Below are 20,642 nucleotides of genomic sequence, written 5' to 3' on the forward strand. Positions count from 1 at the left end.
TGTAGGCTCTCCTAGCCCGATTTTTGCTGCTCGTGAGAATAGCCCCCAAGAATAAGTTATCTGCTGCCAATTGAGTAGCATTCAAACTTGCAACAGGTTAGAGGCAACTCTGCCCACTGAAAATGTTTCAGCCTCCTTCAGAGACTACCATAATATGGACTTTGAGACAGAGTTTCAAAATAAAGAGGTTAAAAGGTCCCATTTTAGACTCCTCTTGTACACATGCATATGAAATGTCAGTTTTCTGAATGCTGTGGAAGTACTTTAATGTCAACATCACCCTGTTGGTAAGTGACTAACAGTATAGTCCTATGTGAGTTTACCTAGAACCAAGTGCTAGTACATTCAAAAGGAGCTTGTTGAGCTTATGAGCCCCTGGTTGTGCAGTGGTAAAACTGCCGCCCTGTAACCAGAAGGTTACAAGTTCGATCCTGACCAGGGGCTCAAGGTTGACTCAGCCTTCCATCCTTCCGAGGTCGGTAAAATGAGTACCCAGAATACTGGGGGCAATATGCTAAATCATTGTAAACCGTTTAGAGAGCTTCGGCTATAGAGCGGTATATAAATGTAAGTGCTATTGCTATTGCTATTATTGAGAAGGTTCCATGTAACTTTAGATCCCAGGGTTTTTTTTCATTTTGTTAAAAAGTCGTACAGTAACCAAAGGTCTTTCCCACATTATGCACCAGTGAATCATCAACACAGGAACATAGGAAGCTGCCATATAATGAGTCAGACTATTGGTCCATCTAGCTCAATATTGTCTTCACAGACTGGCAGCAGCTTCTCCGAGGTTGCAGGCAGGAATCTCTCTCAGCCCCATCTTGGGGAAGCCAGAGAGGGAACTTGGAACCTTCTGCTCTTCCCAGAGCAACTTCATCCCCTGAGGGGAATATCTTACAGTGATCACACTTCTAGTCTCCCATTCATAGGCAACCAGGGCAGACCCTGCTTAGCTTAGGGGACACGTCATGCTTGCTACCACAAGATCAGCTCTCCTCTCCAAGACCAGCTCTCCTCTCCGAGCATCTAAATGGCATCTATATATGCCATTTATTTATTTGTTTGTTTAATTTAACATATTTATATACCGCCCAAAACCTATGTCTCTGGGCAGTTTACAATAAAATAATACATTAAAAAAAAAAATAAACTGTTAAAGCAATAAAATAATTTAAAATTCAACACAATCTTAAAACTGTAAGTCTAATTAAAGCCTGGGTGAACAAATGTTTCTTAACTGCCTTGTGGAAGAGGAGGCGGTTCTTATCTCATTAGGGAGTGCATTCCAAAGCCTTGGTGCAGCAACAGAGAAGGCCCATCCTTGAATAGCCATCAGACACGCTAGTGGCAACCACAGACAAACCTGTCCAGATTATGTTAATGGGTAGTGGTGATCATGGCGAAGAAGCCTCGTATGCTGCCTTAGTACCAACTGCAGTTTCTGGACTATGTACAAAGGCAGCCCCATGTAGAGCGCATTGCAATAGTCACGTCTAGAAGTTACTAGTATATGTACCACTTTTTTGAGGCCGTTTATCTCAAGAAACAGATGCAGCTGATGTATCCGCTGAAAATGATAAAAAGCATCTCTGGCCACCGCCTCAGCTTGGGACACCAGTAAAGGTTTGCATCCGAAAGCATCCCCCAACTGTGTACCTGTTCCTTCTGGGGAAGTATGACCCCATCCAGAACCGGCAGATCAAAATAGTCTCCCAAGTTTTGACCCCACATAATAAGCACCTCTTATCTGGATCTAGTCTCAGTTTGTTTTCCCTTATCCAACCCATCAGTGCCTCCAGGTAGTCATTTAGGGAGATTATGTCTCTTCCCCTATGCTGATGACATGGAGAAATAGATTTGGGTGTCATCAGCATACTGATAACACCCTTCACCAGATTTCCTGAAGATCTCTCCCAACAGTTTCATGTAGATATGAAAAAGAATTGGAGACAATATGGAGCCCTGAGGGGCACCATATAAAAGTTCAGATTTTGAAGAGCCACAGTCTCCAAGGGACACCATCTGAAATCTGCCCAAGAAGTAGAAGCAGAGCCACTGTAAAGCAGTGCTTCCCACCCCCAACCCCCTCAGATGCTCCGAGGATACTATGTACTATGTAAAAGGATTATGGTATACAGGATTCCTTGGTGAATCCTGTAGTATGCGAGATGGATGACCGAATCTTGTAACATGCAAGTCATATCACAATGAACACACACTGTAGAAAGCTGGGGGGCAGTAAGAGGTATCCATAATATGCAGCTACTCCCTACACAAATGGGTCCATTATGAAAATACACAGCATTTCATCTTCTATGTGTGAAGATATCCATGAGATCCCCTCCTCAAAACACATTACCAAATAATTAAGTGACATTTATGGCTGATTTTAAATTGTTGCATTGTTTTAACTTTTTATATGTGTTTTAATTATTTTATGTTAACTGCCCAAAGACGAAAGTTTGGGCGGTATAAAAGTTTAATAATACATACATACATACATACCTATTCAGATCCATTCCTAGCAATCAAAACCATGGCTAAATTTTGCATTAGTCACATTAAAAGTGAGCTAATATGTCTTTACTTTTCCCCAAAATGACATAAAACTACTGTAATTAGGGAAGTGGTCAGATCAAAGATACAAATAAAATACTTTTGGCACAGTTATCTCAAAAGCCTAAATAGCCAGTTTTGCTCTGAAAAATTAATTTTCCCCTGGCCGGAGTCAAGGTGACCATCTGCCACAGGCTTCCTCCTCATACCCCAATTCTTTTTCATATTGTATAGCAACAGACTACAGGGTCATGCAATGTCCATCTACTGGAACAGACAAACCTCACTAACACCACTTAATCCTACAAAGCTTGTTTCCCAAAATCTTTATTAAGGGATACACCAATGCCATCTGAATGCATGTCACAATAAAATACACTGCCTAACTTAATTCCGCTATCTTACGGGAAAAGCCAGATCATTGAATAATCAGATTTAGCTATCAGTACAGCAGAGGATCTAAGTTTTAAACCAATTTAAAGCCTGCAAATACCATATGCTAGCTGACAAAATCTAGCAAGATAATTGATTATAATATTCACCTGCTATAAACACCAACGTTATGGACAGAAAAGATGAGAAATGCTTGTGTCATCTCTTACTAGAATAGTAACAACTCATTTGAACTAAGCTCTACATTCACAAGATGCAACATTAGCTTCCTAAAGATATCATCTGATGAGTTAACAAAACAAAACCTACATCCTTATATGAACAGTATCCGGAGAGGATTTTCATTAACAAGTCTGCTTTTTTATGAAAAGTCTTTTCAAAAACTGCACAAACGTATTATTAATTTAAGCTGACAGTCAGCTGGGCATCCAGGCATCATACACAGGGAAAATTGCCACCTTCCCCAAGGCTTTGAAAGACTTGTGCCTCAAGGAAGGGAAGAAGAAACACTCAGACCAGAGAGCTCACACCCTTGGCTCCTGAAAAAGTGATCATTGAATGGTAGGACTGGTTCCAGGGGGCTTTGTCAAAAGGTGAGGGCACAAACAAGTGTCACCCCCTATTTGTGTGAGAGTGCCACTCTGAAGGATAGGGGCCCTTTAGAGGGCCCCAGCCTGCCCAGTAATGCCAACTCCCAATCAATCCCAAGGACAACAGTCCTTCCCACAACACCAAGGACTATTGGAAGACCTATCAGAAGACCAGAGGGAAACCAGAAATAGAAGTCATCCAGACCAAGGAGCTTGGACTATCAGCTCCTGAAGTGACCACCACCAGTCTTGTCTTAGTACTGAATTGTGAGCAACCTGGAGTACCCTGGGCAGAAAAGCAGTGTATAAATGGGGAAAATAAAAGGATGTGCCTATTAAAGTAAATACTACATCACTAGAGTGTTTGAATAATTCCAAATATTATTTTTTTTTTTAAAGATAGATGAAGAAAGGTTGCCAGTATTGGGAAGGAAAGAAGCTGTTGAGTTGGGGACCTCTCTTTTTAATATACCTGCAGGTAGGGTAGCCAGGTCCATGTTGGCAAAACAGAGGACAGTCATCATGAAAAGAGAGGATATAGAGGACAGTCATCACCAAAAATTGACAGAAGACTAAAAAAAAGGGAGACTAATTCGCATAAAATGTGTGTATGTTAATTTATACATATAGATGTTACTTCAAAATTAAAATATACAACTTAGCACAGTGGTGAAGCCTATAATCAAGTGACCCATGTGTCTGCTGTCTAGGTGCTTTTTAAAATTTTAAACTTAGTAATACTCCATCTAAGGAAAAAAGATTTGTAAAGAATTGTTGTCGGGAGTCCTCAGTATAGAGCCACAAGGGGTCCTGCCACTTGAGTGCCCCAGAGCAGAAGGGCTGAGAGCCAAGGAAGGGTGTTGCCCCACCCTGCTCCTTCACTCCCACCTTGCAGAGCCTGATGCCTGCTCCCTTGTCAGGGGCCACAGGCACTCTGACTAGCTGCCCCATCCCTGGCATAGGTGTGTGTGCTTAGACTGACTCCCACACACCCAGTTCAAGTCGATTCTGGCCATCTGGTTGCCTATCTTTGTCCCACGATCTCCCTGAGGCCCAGCCACAGCAGATGGCTACCCACGTGGCCACACTGATGCCCAGCTCTGACCTTGCCCCTGGACCACTGCCATGCCTGAGCACAGTTTTGACCCCACCCCGAGTGCAGGTGTGGCTACAATCTGGGGCTGCCAGCTGGGCATGGGGGGGGGGGTTTATGTGAGGTCAATGCATCAGCAGCAGCATCTGGAAGGCAGCAGGAGAGCTGTGCTCAGGCAGCAATCAGATGCTGACCAGGCCTGAGGGGGATAATGGGATGAAGACTCAAAACCAGATGAGTGGAAAGGGAGGTGCAGGTACCATCCAGGTACAGAGTGGATGGACAAGGGGACTACAACCACAAGAAGAAACTGGACACATTCTGGACAGTCCTTGGTGGTGGGGGAGCAGAAAAAGGACTGTGCAGTATAACATAGGACGCCTGGCCACTCAAGCTGCAAGTGACTTTTTTATTTTAAAAAAGACAGACAAGAAACCTAGATACAAACACCACCTGACCATTTTAATTCTGCTGTCCAAGAGCCCCTCAGTCTTCAGTTTGGCTACACATGAGGTAGCCCGAGTCAGTCAGCAAACATGGAATTGTTTCAACAAAGTTCATCTGAGGGACAGGTAGCCTTTGAATGCATGAAGCACTGATCCAAGTGGTGCAAGGCAAGCCTTGCCACTTTGACAGCTGAGCAAACTGACCGTCACTCAAGCCATCCTGTAAACTATAGATATGTGCATGCAGGCTAATTAAATACTTGGAACTGTTTAAAACACATGCAAGGCTGACTTTAAAAAACAAATCTAGCCCCCAATGTCAGTTCAGATCTCTATGAATCTTCATAATTAAAGTCTTTAGCTATGGTAGCGTTTTCACAAAAGAAGCTTTTTATAGAACTGAAGAACATTTACAATGAGCACATCTGCATTGTAAAGGTCAACTATTAATTCTGAGAGAGCTGCTTGCCATTTAACCACCTGGAAGAATAGTTTAAGAATCCAAGATTTAATTATGGCAACAACTGAGTCCTTATCTCCTTTCGTGTTTTCACAGATTGAAGTGCTCACACCAGTCACCCTTTCATGTTGCTGGAAGTTCTCTATTGGTTAACTCAGTGAAAACTCCACTGGTGCTTCCAATATGCATTTTTCCTCATTAGCACAAAATATTTCCAATGTGTACAGATTAAGCATTCTTAATCAAAACTTTGTTTTAGCTATATTGATTTGTCTGTGTCTATTCACATTTACCTTACAATGAGCACAGACTGAAGTGATGATAATATTAGCATGACTTTCTATTCATAGTGACTAATGTAACTAAATATTCAGATAACAGAAGGGAATGTATTCTCATATTAAAGATAAAGTTGTGCCCTTGAATCAGTGTTGATTCCTGACAACCACAGAGCCATGTGGTTGTCTTTGCTAGAATACAGGAGGGGTTTACCATTGCCGTCTCCCGCGCAGTATGAGATGATGCCTTTCAGCATCTTCCTATATCGCTGCTGCCCAAAATAAGTGTTTCCCATAGTCTGAGAAACATACCAGCGGGGATTCAAACCAGCAACCTCTTGCTCACAAGGCAAGTAATTTCCCCACCATTTCCAGAAGACATTGTTTACTTAGGAGACATAAGGTTAAATTGATACTAAGGGGCAGTGGGAGAACTTCACCTATGAAAATTACACATGTCATGAAATGTTTGCCCCTCAACCCCTATGTATAGTTTGAAAGTATTAGCTGTCTATGAATACTCTGATAAAGCTGGTAACAGCGCTCATTAATTTTTTCATGAAGAAAATGATTTTTATGCACAGTCTAATGAAAGGTCCCAAAAATTAGTTGAAGACACATGACAGCACTACTTAGATAAAGCTAAAGAGCTCTTAAGCTTAGTCAGTCTCTGGGGAGGAGGTCATCTGGGACACTCGCGCATGCTTCACTGAAGAATGAGGTATACATCTAATAAATACACAATACACATTTATGTAGCATTTTATAATCTTCAAAGTACTTCATATACATTATTTTCATAATTTTTGCAAACATCCCTAAAAAGCAGGTATTATCTCCATATTGATGACAGGAACAAGGCCACATGACCAAGACAAGACCACATGAGTGAGCTCATGGGAAAGGCAAGATCTGTACACAGGACTTCCAGATTCATAGGTCAGTCCACTTACTATGCTACACTAGACCATATCAGAACAAACTACTCACAAGGTCAGAGAAGAATTCATATTGGTGAGTAGGGTGGCAGGCAGACATAAATAACTATAGAGTCTTACTGGTAATACAACACTCAGGGCTTAAGTGTGGTTAGGGTTAGGAAGTGCTAGATAGGAGAAATGGAGAAGTCAGAGACCCAATTTGTGGTTGACCCAGTGACCACAGAGGAAAGGGATATACAGAAGATACAGAAGGTGATCTTTCATGTGCATGTACATGCATGCACACATGCAAGAGAAAGGCAGCACAGGTGTAGGTGTGTGTGTGTGTGTAGTACACGCAAAAAAGAACATAGGAAGCTGCCATATACTGAGTCAGACCATTGGTCCATCTAGTTCAGTCTTGTCTACACAGACTGGCAGCAGCTTCTCCAAGGTTGCAGGCAGAAGTCTATCTCAGCCCTATCTGGAGATGCCAGGGAGGGAACTCGGAACCTTCTTGCTCTTCCCAGAGCGGCCCCATCCTCTAAGGCAGGCATCCCCAAACTGCGGCCCTCCAGATGTTGCTGAACTACAACTCCCAGCATCCCTAGACACAATTTTTTTGTGGCTGGGTATGCTGGAAGTTGTAGTTCAGCAACATCTGGAGGGCCACAGTTTGGGGATGCCTGCTCTAAGGGGTAATATCTTGCAGTTCTCACATGTAGTTTCCCATTCAAATGAAAGCCAGTGTGGACCTTGCTTAGCAAAGAGGACAATTAGTGTGTGCTACCACAAGACCAGCTCTCCACCCCTCAAAAGGTCTACTAAGTGTAGAAAGAGAGCAGGCAGGCTTTCAAAAGAGACTGAGAAGCACCAAGCTGGGCAAATGACATCCTTTGGGTATGATTACTCTATATAAGAGTTTAAAATTTAGGAGAATGCCCTGCCACCCTATGAGCCCTGCCACCCATTGAGCTGGGGAGGCCCACCTGCAGTTGCTGCCAGATCATCTGGTAACAACTACTCAGGGATGGGCCTTCTCCATTGCTGCCCTGAGGCTTCGGAATGCTTTTCCTGTTTAAATAAGATCCTACTCTTCTCTGGTAACTTTTTAAAAGGTGATTAAGATAAGATATATTTGTTCACCCAGGCTTTCAATTAAGACACATACAATTTAACATTGTTTTAAATTTTAAATTGCTTTAATGTTTTGATTTTGTTTTAAATTGTGTTTAATTGTGAACTGCCCAGAGGCATGAGCTTTGGCTTGTATATAAATATGTTTGATTGATTAATTAATTAAATTAATAATAGGTTTGCCAACCCCTGATAAAGTGGTGATAAAGCCACCCTTTAAAGAACTCTTACCCCTCTTTTAAAACTCTTGTTCCTGGAGAGCATGGAAGAGTGCTCTCATATGTAGGTGCATAAGAGCAGCCCTGCTGGATCAGGCCCAAGGCCCAAGGCCCAACTAGTACAGCATCCCATTTCTCACAGTGGCCCACCAGTGGGAAGCCCAAAGAAGCCAAGAGATGAAGATTTGGCCCCTCTCCTGCTGTTGCTCCCTATGCAACTGGTATTCAGAGGCATCATGACTCTAAGGCTGGAGATAGCCTATAGCCATCAGACAGTAGCCACCGATAGACCTGTCCTCCAACAATTTGTCTCTCTTAAAGCTATCCAGGTTGGTAGCTGTCATCACTTCTTGTGGCAGATAATTTCATAGATTAATTATGTGTTGTGTGGAAAACTGCTCCCTTTTGTTGGTCCTAAATTTCCTGGCCATCTGTTTTATGGGATGACCCCTGGTTCTAGTGTTGTGTGTGAGAGAGAAATATAGTAGGGATTTAGTAAAACTGTTCCTATTCATCCCAGTATAGTGAGTCTCTGAGGCTGGTTGCTGGTGTCCCCCTTGTAATTCTTTTAAATTGCAAGCTTCTTTGGGAAGCATTTTCTATTCCTTTTGCTATGTAAAGCTGTAGTGATCAGACAGCTCTCTCTTAAAGAGTTAACCGGAAGCAAATTCTGTCCTGACTGACAGGCTGGTGAACTCCAGTGATCAGTCAATCAGCACACCAGATGGGTAGGATCTAGAGAGCCATTGGGAGGAAGGAGAGTTTCTTTGTTAGAAAAAGCTGGATAGGGGTGAGAGCAGGATGTGTGGCCATGACGTATGGCTGCAGAAAGATAGGTGCAGATCTTGGAAGATAGGACTGCAGGGGCTTGATTCTCAGGGTTTTGGTGAGTTCAGGACAAAAGAAGCCAGGGCTTTGGCTTCGGGAAGTGTAGTCTAGGGAAAGTTTGTTTAGTCAGATTTTGCATTAGACTTTGTTTCTTTGGTGTGTGCTTTGTATATCCCCGATACTGGTCTATTATTGTTTATCTGCAATGTAATTAAGCTAAGAAACCCTAACCAACGCCTCTCCAGTCAGGGTGTTGCAAAAGACTCTTAGTTTTAATTGTGCTTTTGGATTTTTCTACATACCTGTTCCTTGCAACTGGGTAACCATGATTTTTAAAGCGTGCCACGCCAACTTCACATCTGTGGTGCTTTTTGAAGTATTCTTGTAACTTACTTTTTAACCTGTAACTAAAAGCTGAGAAAGCCACAGACTGAAACTGTCTGTAGCATTTGAATAAACTTGTTTTTCTTTCTGTTCTTTTACAATTCTTTCCAAGTGGATTTTCAACTCAGGAGAAAGGGGGGCTGAAAGGGGGCTTTTTCCCCCTCTGGTGCAAACATGTCTCAGGAACGCAGCAACTAATAGTTTTTTCACCACGTGTAGGCTTGCACATCGAAGATTTTTGTACTTTTCCAATAGCAAAAGAAAGTTCTCCCTGGGATTTCCACACTAAGCCCAGGGAGGTTCAAGCTCTGTAATAGAGTGGGGTGGTAGTGGCAGTAATTTTTGAACCTACCAGAAGTACAGAAGAGTTTTAGGAGTAGCCTTTGCCAGAAAGCTCAGCAAGGATGATTCAGCATTTCCTTCTTCGCATGAGTTTGCTCTGAGACAAAGGCTTTAATCCACTATGAAAGCCCTTTGTTCAAAGCAGTATATTATCATCATCATCTATTAATATATTGTAGACTGCAAATAGGATGTGTTGATAGGCACAGCATCTCCAAGCTTCCATTAAGCATGGGAGGCATTTGGGGGTATTGAGAGGGGCCACAAGACATGCCTAAAAACATTAGTTTTTTGGGGGGGAAGCCCATAACTCCTCCCCCCAAAAGTCAAATATCACTCCCTTCTGCTTAGCAGAAGAATAGAAGAGTACACATGCTTTACAGCCACAGAATGCTCAAATGAAGATTCTGAAAGAAGTTCTCCTCCTCCTGTCAATTGACAGAGCACAGCCTACAACACTGAAAATTTGGACGTGGGGGGGGGAGGGAAGGAGAAAGTAAGAGAAATGATTGGCATTTCTACACACACACACACACACACACACACACACACACACTTCCCCCTCCCTTTATATAAACTGTGTCTGGTGTAACTGTTGCCAACTGTCAAACACAAAATACTAAGAAATGACATCCTATAAACAAAAAGAAAGGACATCCTATAAACAAAAATAAATGAACCTTAACAGAAAAAATGTGAAAGTAACAATAAACCCATTCTGACAAAACCCTCACAATCCTACGTTTCAGCTTCCTGCTACCCATCAATGCCCTATTCTGTTCTGTCCTCACCTGCATAACACATGAGATTTCAGATCTGAAGTGACATTTTTGTCATGGGTTCCACTTGTAATAAATAATAATTACATGTCACCTGTCACTTCACATCACCTCACCTCTCCTTCCTGTAACTATCACGGGCTAAGTTAATAAACCTGCTTGCTGAAGCTCATCACATTTAAATCTCCCCAACTGAAGTCCTATGCTACCTAATGGCGCAGCGGGAAATGGCTTGCCTAGCAAGCATGAAGTTGCTGGTTCGAATCCCTGCTCGTAGCTATATCGGGCAGCAGAGCTATAGGAAGATGCTGAAAGGCATCAGCTCCTACTGCACGGGAGATGGCAATGGTAAACCCCTCCTTTATTCTACCAAAGACAACCACAGGGCTCTGTGGTCGCCAGGAGTCGACATCGACTCGACGGCACACTTTACCTTTACCAACTGAAGTCCTAACTATCTCTAGGTATGATCAGGAAACAAATATTGAATCCATCTCAAAAATATAGCAAGGGGAGCTGCCAAGTCACTTGAGTTATTTAATTCTCTCTTCCAGAAATGAAAGAGTTAATAATATTGGTCATGGAAATTTCCTCTTTAACTTGCTTTGTTAATAGCCATTGATTCTCCTCTATGCATCTGTAAACATGAAAATCTACCAGAGATTTACCAATTAAGCACATGTACCAAGCATTGGTTTATACTTGGTACAAATGCTAAGCCTTAAAATGGCATCCACCTCTGCGGCAGAGCAAATCTTCCTTAAAATTTGACAAGTCTCTAAAAACTATAAAGTACTTCCATTTTAACACAGATTTTAAATGAAAAGAACTAGAGTTTAGCAGCTGTCATTGAAGAACCAAAGTGCAATCAAACTGCAACCAATCATTCAGAATGGCTGTATGAAACAAAAATGCATTTTCAAATGTGCCAGATATCTTATGTCATTTTACAAAATAGTCTCTCACTTCAAGTAGCAGCAATATAAATTTTTAACCATCAAAAACACATCTAAGAATTTGCTGGATCCTGTTTATGGGCTGGTGAATTTAAAAAGGCATATTTAATTGAATCACAGCATCAAACATGCTGTTCTAAATAATGTATTCAGAAACAGTGATTAAAACATTAATAAAAGCGGAGGAGGATATGTAATTTCATTTCAGTATTGCATTTAATTTGAATTTACATCAACTGCACAGGATACACCTTGTGTTCACCCTATAAAAACCAAAAGTTAGTAATGTATACATGTTGCAGCATTATATATTCCCAATATATTGTGTTGCAGGAAGCAAAAGAAAGAACAAATGTACGAACAGAGGCTTTTAATGCAGCAAAACAAATAATATAAGCAAATAGCTGGCCTTCTATCAGCTGGTACTCAGAGTTGTTAAAATTTAAGAGAACAAGCTTTTCTGCCTATGTTGTTCTGTTCTTTTCTTGAATGAACAAGAATAATGGTAGTAATGGGAAACACATTTCCAAAGTTCTAAGCACCATTAAGTGTATTTCAGCTGAAAAATTTTACCCTAAGGGATTTCTTCAAAAACCACAAAACATACATTTCAACCTTGCTCAACACATAGTACCATTTAGCTAAGATACAAAACAAAAAATGTTAGCATCTGAGATTGTTCCACCCACGATTCCCTCTAACCCCTGCTAACTTGGCAAAGAAGCACCATTCAACATGGTGATTCTCTTTATTTAGCAGGGGGAGAATAAATGGCTCTATCCATCCCCAGCACAGTACCTCCAGTGACTGTTGCTGTTTCTTTTTAGATTGTGAGCCCTTTGGGGACAGGGATCCATCTTATTTATTTATTATTTCTCTGTGTAAACGGCTCTGAGCCATTTTTGGAAGGGCGGTATAGAAATCAAATTAACAACAATAAATAATAATTATTAATAATAATATTAATAAATAATAATTAATAACAGGGACTCCCAGATGTTGTTCACTACACTCCCAGCATCTCCAGCTGCAGTGACCTTTGGCTGGGGATTCTGGGAGTTGTAGTCAGCAACATCTGGGAATCTCTGATGTTGGTTCCACCATTTTCCACTGGTTCTACCATTTTCGTATTCCAACCCCCACCCAACTAAAAAGGAGCCCATAGTTCCAATCTGTTCACTGAATCCTTAGAGAAAATTTTCTACTAAATTTGGATTTATTTTTTGCCTTTTAATATCAAGTTAGTCATATGTAACAAAGGATAAAATGCAAACTTGTGCAGACCACAAGGTTAGCAAAGTAGCATTAAGAGGTTTTTCTAAAATGTTCAGGAGAATTCTGCGCTCTCCCATTTATTCTCATCATATGAAAATACTAATATATACAACCCCCACTCAGTCATGACTGAGGGGAAGCTATCTTCTGACATCTCTCTGCCTGCCCATTTATTTATTATTTATCTATTTAAAGTTTTATCCCAGTATTTTTACTCACAATTCAAAAAATAAAGCAGAGATTTTTTGATAGGAACATAAAAACCGCACTGCTGAATCAGGATCAAGGCCCATCTCATCCAGCATCCTGTTTCACACAGTGGCCCACCAGATGCCTCCAAGAAACCACAGAAAGGGATGAGGGCTTGCCCCCTCTCCTCCCATTGCTCCCCTGCAACTGGTATTTAGCGGCATCTTGCCTCTGAGACTGGAAGATGTTACATCACTCCCCCTGAGATTCTCAGATGAGTCATAACTTTTCTTCTGTGGTTCTCTGCAAGTACAACTTCTGGGTTACTTTAAAATGTAAACTGCCCTGAGCCATTTTTGGAAGGATGGTATAGAAATCAAGTAAATACATAATAACAAGCTGACGGGGGACATAGCGTCCGTGCCCCTAGTTTGACTCCCCCCCCCTTCAGTCCCTTCTCCCTGTCTTCCGGCGGGGATCTCTGATGCCCACCCAACCCACTTCCCTCCCCGCCTCCCCACTCGCGGTTTCTCCTGCCACTGCCTCCTGGCCCAGGTGGGCGCGCAAGCCGCTGCCGGCACTGCCTCCTCACCACCTCCACCTCCATTCCCCCCCGGCAGCAGCCCAATGGCCTCCTGCCATGCATGAGCTCCCACCGCCTCAGCCTATCAGGTGCCTCCACTGCCCAGCCAAGCAGCATTCTAAAGGCACACCCAGGAGGATTATATATATAGATAAAATATCCATTTATGAACAATGGCTGGTTGAATTCATTTGCAATGAGTATACAGAGTCCGGCCCTCCTAGCCTACTTTTATGCCTATTTTCAGAGATCCTTTTTTTCTAGAATTTTATTTTTTTTTACTTTCTCCATAGACTTCAATTGGGATTTTCACACACACACACACACCCAACAGCTAATCCTGATCCCAATTCTGTAGGGTCCAAAGGACCCAAAACTGATATCTGTGGTTCTTAAACACTGCTGTAATACTAAACCCCAGCTTTTGCTGTTGCCACCAGCCTACGCAGATAGTGGATTGGAGCATGGAGGACCCAGCCAAATTGTGTTTCCATGGTTATGATTTCGTAGGCCAGTACGATATCTCAGACTGGACATCAGGTCTCATGTCCTCATGGCATGGACATCATGGGCCATCAAATTTTCTCAGTTTCTGTTGCTCAGTTGGAGCTGCCATACACCTGTAAACCAAAGGTCCCCTGCCCCTTGACTGAATTCTCTTAAATGGGCCATTTATCTGCAGGGTAAACAAACACATAGTGCTAATCATGAAAGAGTGATGATGGAGAAATGAGTTGCAATATTAAATTTCTAGGCAGAAAGAGAGAGCTTGGCAGCCCCATCAACAGCAGCCAGGACAAGTTGTAGGAATCAATGTTGTTTTGAGACATTTAAAAAAGCATTAGCAGTGGTTGTGCTGCCTGCTGTTTGCTTCCACTTTGCTCTACTTGTATATTTGTGAACAAAATCACTGTATTTACCTGAATCTGAGAGGGGGGGGCACCATACGTTTGCAGTGGAAATGCAAGCCTATTGCAGTACTCCTGGTCTTGTTGGAGGCTTAATCTAGTTAAAGAGCATTCACTCTTTCAAGTGCGGGGGGAGGGGGGGAAGAGTGCAGTATTCATTACCATATAACTTCAGTGTCAAAGTTAGTTTCTTTCGGAAGTAGAGACAATTGCTGATTTAAATGCCCTGGGCATCCTTACCTATCAAAAATGGGGACAAGCCATAGTTGGTAATAGGCACAACATCTGAGTTTCACCAAACAAATGGGCAAGACCTTTTGCAGGGTTCCATGTTATTCCTCCTCTTGTGTGTGAGAGTTTTGGGTGCCTATAAGGTCTGAGGGAGTGCCGGCAGCTACAGGGAGTGGACGGGAGAAGAAGATATGGGAGCATGGATTTTGTCAGCTTGTCTCCTTGACCTCAACAGCCTCCCATCCTCCCCCTCTAGCCCAGCTTGGATAGCTAGATGACCGGCTCTGTTAAGCTGTTGGTTTGCTTTCTTTTGTTCCTTTTTTGAGTGCCTGAAAACTCCACCTGTGGCCACTAATTTCATCTGCCCCAGCTTGGAGCCACCTGTGAGAGGAGTGACAGTTCTGGGTGCTTATAAAAAAGCGCCAGTGACACGGCCAGCGATAAACAACTGCCAAAGGGGGGCGGCCTTGGGTGCTGGGCCTTTGGTGCGGGTCTGGGGGGAAGTTATGTTAAAGGGGGGTTGGAGGTCTGGGCTAAAGATTGTAAATCCTCCTTTTAGTGGGTTGTGCCAGGCCTTTTGCTGCCATGTGCTTGGGCTCGCTTGGGAAGGGTGATGTGGGGTGTGAGTCCTGCAGCTTTGGGGCAGCTATTACTGTTCCGGTGGGGAAGAGAAGAATTGGTGCAGGCAGGAAAGACAGAAATGGGCTCCAGATAGCAGAGCCCATGTGCAGTCAGTCACTGGGGAGGAGAGAGAAGCTCGCCGCTGCTTGCATAGCATCAACGGGCTTTTCACAAGGTAGAAAATGGGCACTCCCCCCTCCTCACCCCCCACTCTCTCAGCAGCCAGCTGCTGCCACTGAACTTTAGGGAGCAAACCTTTCCCTCCCCTGGTCACCCCCTCCCCTCAGCTTCTCTTCAAATAAAAGGAGAAAATGCTCCTCTCTCCCCCGCTCCCCGCAGCTACTGCTGCTCCTCAAATTTTACTGCCATAGGCAGGTGACAATTCTGCCTATGCCTTAACCCACCATTGGGAGTGACTGTGGTCCATAAAAATACCATTTCCCTTACTAGGGCCCCTGTGCAACAATTGACTTATATAGAGTGTATATTTTTGCGGCTGGGATCTAGGGATAGATTGAGGATTCTGTTGGTGTACCATCCACCCCGACGCCCAACTGACTCCCTAACTTAGCAGACGGAGTTGGTCTTGGTGGAGTCACCCAGACCTTTAGTGCTGGGGGACTTCAATATCTACTTCGGGGCTGGCGTGTCTGGTATGGCTCAGGAGTTGATAGTGGCCATGACAACTATGGGCCTATCCATACTGGTTCAGTTTCTGAACCAACTCCAACTCATGTTGCCAACCACACATTCGATTTGGTCTTTTGTTTGCATCAGGGGGGTGTTCCGTGGGTGGGGGATGTTGTGGTTTCCCCATTGTCATGGAGGGACCACCGCCTGGTTAAGTTTGGTTTCACGATCATGACCCAGACCAACAGGGGTGGTGGACCTATTAAAATGGTCTATCTCTATCCAAGAAGGCTGCTGGACCCAGTAGGATTTCAAAAGGCCTTAGAGGGCTTCGGTGTTGGTGCTGCCAGTGATTCTGTTGATGGGAACCTGGAATAGCGAACTCACCAGGGCAGTAGACATGATCGTTCCTAAGCATCCCTTCCAACCTGCTTTAAAAGTGGCCTCTTGGTATACAGAGGAGTTGTGGGGTCTGAACCAGCAAGGTAGGCAACTGGAGTGCAAGTGGAGGAGAATTCGGTTTGAAATGTACAGGACACAGAATGGAACCCATTTGAAGGTTTATGTCGAAGCATGCGTGCAGCAAACAAACAATTCTGTTCAGCAGAGCTGTCCCGGGTTGTGAGGAGTTTGATTCAGGCTCCTATTTCAAAGCAGTCCCCAAAGACTTTGTTCTGCCTCAATGCTTTTAATGGGTTCTTTGTGGACAAAATCTCTTGTATTTGGGCTGACTTGGACGCCACTGTTTTTGCAGTCTATTAAGGAGGTGTCCAGCAATCCCTCCTGCAGTATTAGATTGGACCTGTTTCAATCTGTGATGCCTGAGGACGTGGCATCACAAGCGTTAGAATCACCGCTTGGGGTGGTGTGGCCTACCACTTGTTCTCTAGATCCTTGTCCAACTTGGCTACTTCTATCTAGCAGGAAAATTGTTGCAGATGCCCTAGCTGATATACTCATTGCTGAGGGAGGGTAGGATGCCTCCTTGTTTGAAGGAGACAATGATTAGACCACTTCTTAAAAAGCCTTCCCTAGAGCCATCAGTGATGGATAGTTACAGGCCGGTCCCCAATCTCCCATGGTTGGGCAAAGTGGTTGAAAAAGTGATGGCTAACCAGCTCTAGGCAGTTTTGGAGGAAACCAATTATCTAGACCCATTTCAAATGGGCTTTAGAGAAGGCTATGGGGTTGACTCTGCTTTGGTCAGCCTGATGGATGAGCTTTACCAGAGAATCAACAGAGGGAGTGTGACTCTTGGTTCTTTTGGATCTCTCAGCAGTGTTCGATACCATAGATCATGGTATCCTTCTGGATCGCCTGGGTGAGTTGGGGATGGGAGGCACTGCTTTGCAGCGGATCTGCTCCTATCTCTCAGGCAGATTCCAAGTGGTGGAGCTTGGTGATGGTTGCTCTTTGAAACAGGAACTATTATATGGAGTCTCTCAGGGCTCCGTTCTGTCACCAATGCTTATTAACATCTACATGAATCCACTGGGAGAGATCATCAGGAGATTTGGTGCAGGGTCTTATCAGTATGCTGATGACACCCAAATCTATCTCTCCTCCTCCTCATCATCATCATCAGGAAATGGCATTCATTCTCTAAATGCTTGCCTATGGGCAGTAAGGAGCTGGATGAGGGATAACAAATTAAAGCTGAATCCAAGGAAGATGGATGTGTTCATTGTGGGGGATCTCGGAATTTGAGGGATGAGTTAGACCTCAGGGATGAGGCCTTTCAAATGCATATTTCTGCAGGCCTGCTCAACTTAGGCCCCCCAGATGTTTTTTGACTACAACTCCCATAATCCCCTACCTCAGTGGCCAATAGCCAGGGATTATGGGAGCTGTAGGCCAACATCTGCAGGAGGGCTGAAGTTGAGCAGCCCTCATCTAGACTCTAGTAAAGCTTTCTACACTATCTGAAAGAATACTTTCCAAAGTTGGATCCAATTAACTGGTAGTTTGAAAATCAGAAAGGAGATAAGAGAAAGACTATCCCTGTGAGTAAAATGGGAAATGAGGGTGGCATGGGAGTTGGGTGGGGGGAAAGAGGGAGCAGCTCCCCACACTGGATTTTGGAAGCAAGATAGTTCTCTACCTCACAGTTCGTGGGCGATTCCCACAATCGCCAAGGGAGAGCGGTGGGGGGAGAAGTCTGCTTGGGTTAGGCTGGTTGTCAGAACAGCCTCAGTATCACTGTGGGATACACAGAACCATAAAGGAAATCTTCACCTTCCCTCCAGATGACCAAGCCCTGGGTCTTCGGCATGCCTCCTGTGCACCCAGATGAGCTGCGTTCCACGGGGAAGCATAGAGTGATATGCGGCCAGAACTTATTGTTCTGGCTGCCATATACTCCACAATGCACCAGGTGTGGTGCATTCAGGGATTCACTCATTCTCTGCATCTCCTCAGGCTTCACAGAGTCCAAGGAGTCACATGATACCTGGCAGCTGGGTTAAGGGTGCGCTCGCACGCTTAATGTGGCTAACAGCCAGGTTTAATAAGGGGATTGGGCTGCACTGGAGCAAGGGGAATCCGCAAGGATCCCAACACTTCATATGACCAGCCTAACCCAGGCTGGGCTGTCCTAGTTTGTGTTAGGCTGATTGTGAAAACAGCCTCAGTATCACTGTGGGACACACAGAACAATATAGGTAATCAAGCAGCCATGCTTGCTTAGGCTGGATTAAGAGAGAGGAAATGGGTGAGTGGATTAATTGGAGTAGAAGGATTTCTCCTCCCCATATGATTTAACCATATGATTGATTCACCATAAATACTGCTTTATGGTATTGCTACTCATTTGACTATGCCACAGCTATAGGACTTCAGACTTTGTCATGATTAACTTACATTTCAGTGGGTCTAATCTAAGCAGGATCAGCACTGGATACATTCTGTTGTGTTCTGATTAATATTAACACATTTTGTGTATATCCCCCCCCCAAAAGGCCCAAATATTTATTCACAACCCATGGAGGGTGGTGAAATTGGAGAAACAGAGCAAACAAAACCCAGGGTATTATGTTGTTTTGGAATTATTCATCTGATTGAGTGTTTAAAAAGCCGGAAATACTCCAGTTTTTGCAGGACAAATCCAAGCACATTAATATGTTGGATGGGTCCAATGGCTATTTTTTAAAGATATAATACAAATCTAACAACAAGTGGTCCTGTAGAACAGTTATTTTCCTCTGCTGGGATGTTTTCACAGCCCCAGAAGGCACAACCTGAGTGATTTAATCTTTGAAAAACTAGTATTGCATAAAGGAAATGGAAACAAGTTCAGATACGTAATAAACATCTCAAATTTGTTTCCTTTTTTCAGGCGTTGTATTTTGTATTTTAAGATGTATTTTAAATTACTATTTTATATTTTTATTGGTTGTTTACCCATTTTTTGTATCTAAAATATATTTGCTCAGGTATTTTGAATCTAAATACTTTTTAGAAGTATTTTGTCCATCTCTGTCAGGATCACAGTGTTCTGAGCAGATATCTGAAATTCTTGCCCAGATAAAATCACTGACAATAAGATAAAGCTTGAAGTTTGTTAAGGAACAGAGCAAATAGCTCCTATTTAAAAGGAGATCCACTCAAAAGTCTAAAACACTTGTATGGCACAAGCAGACACTACAGTGGGTGAGATTCATGGTCTAGTGATGTTAACAGAAGTTAACCACTTCTGTTATGCAGCTTAAATATTAAAATCATGCAGTATAGGATAAACTGGAGGATCTCAAGAATTGCTCAAGATGTTCAGATTTTGCAGTTCTAAATATGTGAAAATAGCATACATTTGGCCACTTTCCTGTTGGAATTATAATTGGAACACAGATTAATTAGGCTCACCACTTGCTCATTAAAGCACTAGATCCTAAAGAGACCACAGGATATTCTAACAAAATCCTCAAGTTTTGTTGTTTTTTGTTTTTAAAGAGAGGATTCCAGCATTAACTCAACTGTAAGATCAGTTTTTAAATGGCACAACAAAAGGTATCTCAAGATCCATAACCACTGAATCACTTTTGAAATATTTAAGAGAGGACTGATGGGGTCCCAGCAAGATTTTACAAGACCTTCCAGGACAACTGTTCCCTATATACCAGTGCGTAAAGATTGCTGCTTATTTTATAACCTCTGTTGTTGTTGTTTTAAGTCAGATTTGTAGATTTAAAATCAATCTACACCTATACCATTGCCTATACCAAATCTGTTAGTACTCTGTATTATTTAGTTATCTTGATTATGATAATAAAATACTTATGAATATACATAGGAGACCAAACAGAACTGGTTTCCTTTAGGCAGCAAGCTGACAACATTAGACACATGTTTGTCATTTTGTTTCACTTTAAGTAATGTCAATCTATTGTTGAAAAAGCCTTTGAGTATCTGGATAGGAAATTGTTGAAACATTTACCTCACCAGATGGATATAAATCAGCAATTTTTTTTTAGAGCTATTAATGCTTTATAGTCTAATATCTAAACGCACTTTATAAAAATCTAATGGCACAGATTTTTGTTAACAGTAGAAGTAATATCTCAGACAGATTTCCTTTTAGAAGGAATAAGCAAACAAGGATATCCACTCACTGTCACCTCTGCTGTTTGTGCCATTTTTAAAGGTCTGCTAGGCAGCTTCCTAATATGCTGGGAAATATGGAGGCACAATCCTAAGTGCGTTTGAAAACTGATGTAGCTACACCATTGTATTTACAAATGAACAAGGGGGCGGGGGGAACAAATGTCCCTGGGCCCCTGAAGAGTGGGGCATCAACTGGGTGACTGCTTGCTCTTTACTCTCTCCCTTG

General features: G+C 42.8%; 1 protein-coding gene and 1 long non-coding RNA gene across 7 annotated transcripts in view; one reads left to right on the forward strand and one right to left on the reverse strand.

Annotated features, from left to right (window-relative positions):
- DCLK1 (doublecortin like kinase 1) overlaps positions 1-20,642 on the reverse strand; it is a 399,204-nt gene that overhangs the window by 295,316 nt on the left and 83,246 nt on the right. The window lies entirely within an intron of this gene.
- The window catches only part of LOC128349336 (uncharacterized), a 92,053-nt gene that overhangs the window by 60,515 nt on the left and 10,896 nt on the right, over positions 1-20,642 (forward strand). The window lies entirely within an intron of this gene.

The sequence above is a fragment of the Hemicordylus capensis genome, chromosome 3, assembly GCF_027244095.1.
Source record: "Hemicordylus capensis ecotype Gifberg chromosome 3, rHemCap1.1.pri, whole genome shotgun sequence".
Lineage (NCBI taxonomy): Eukaryota > Metazoa > Chordata > Lepidosauria > Squamata > Cordylidae > Hemicordylus > Hemicordylus capensis.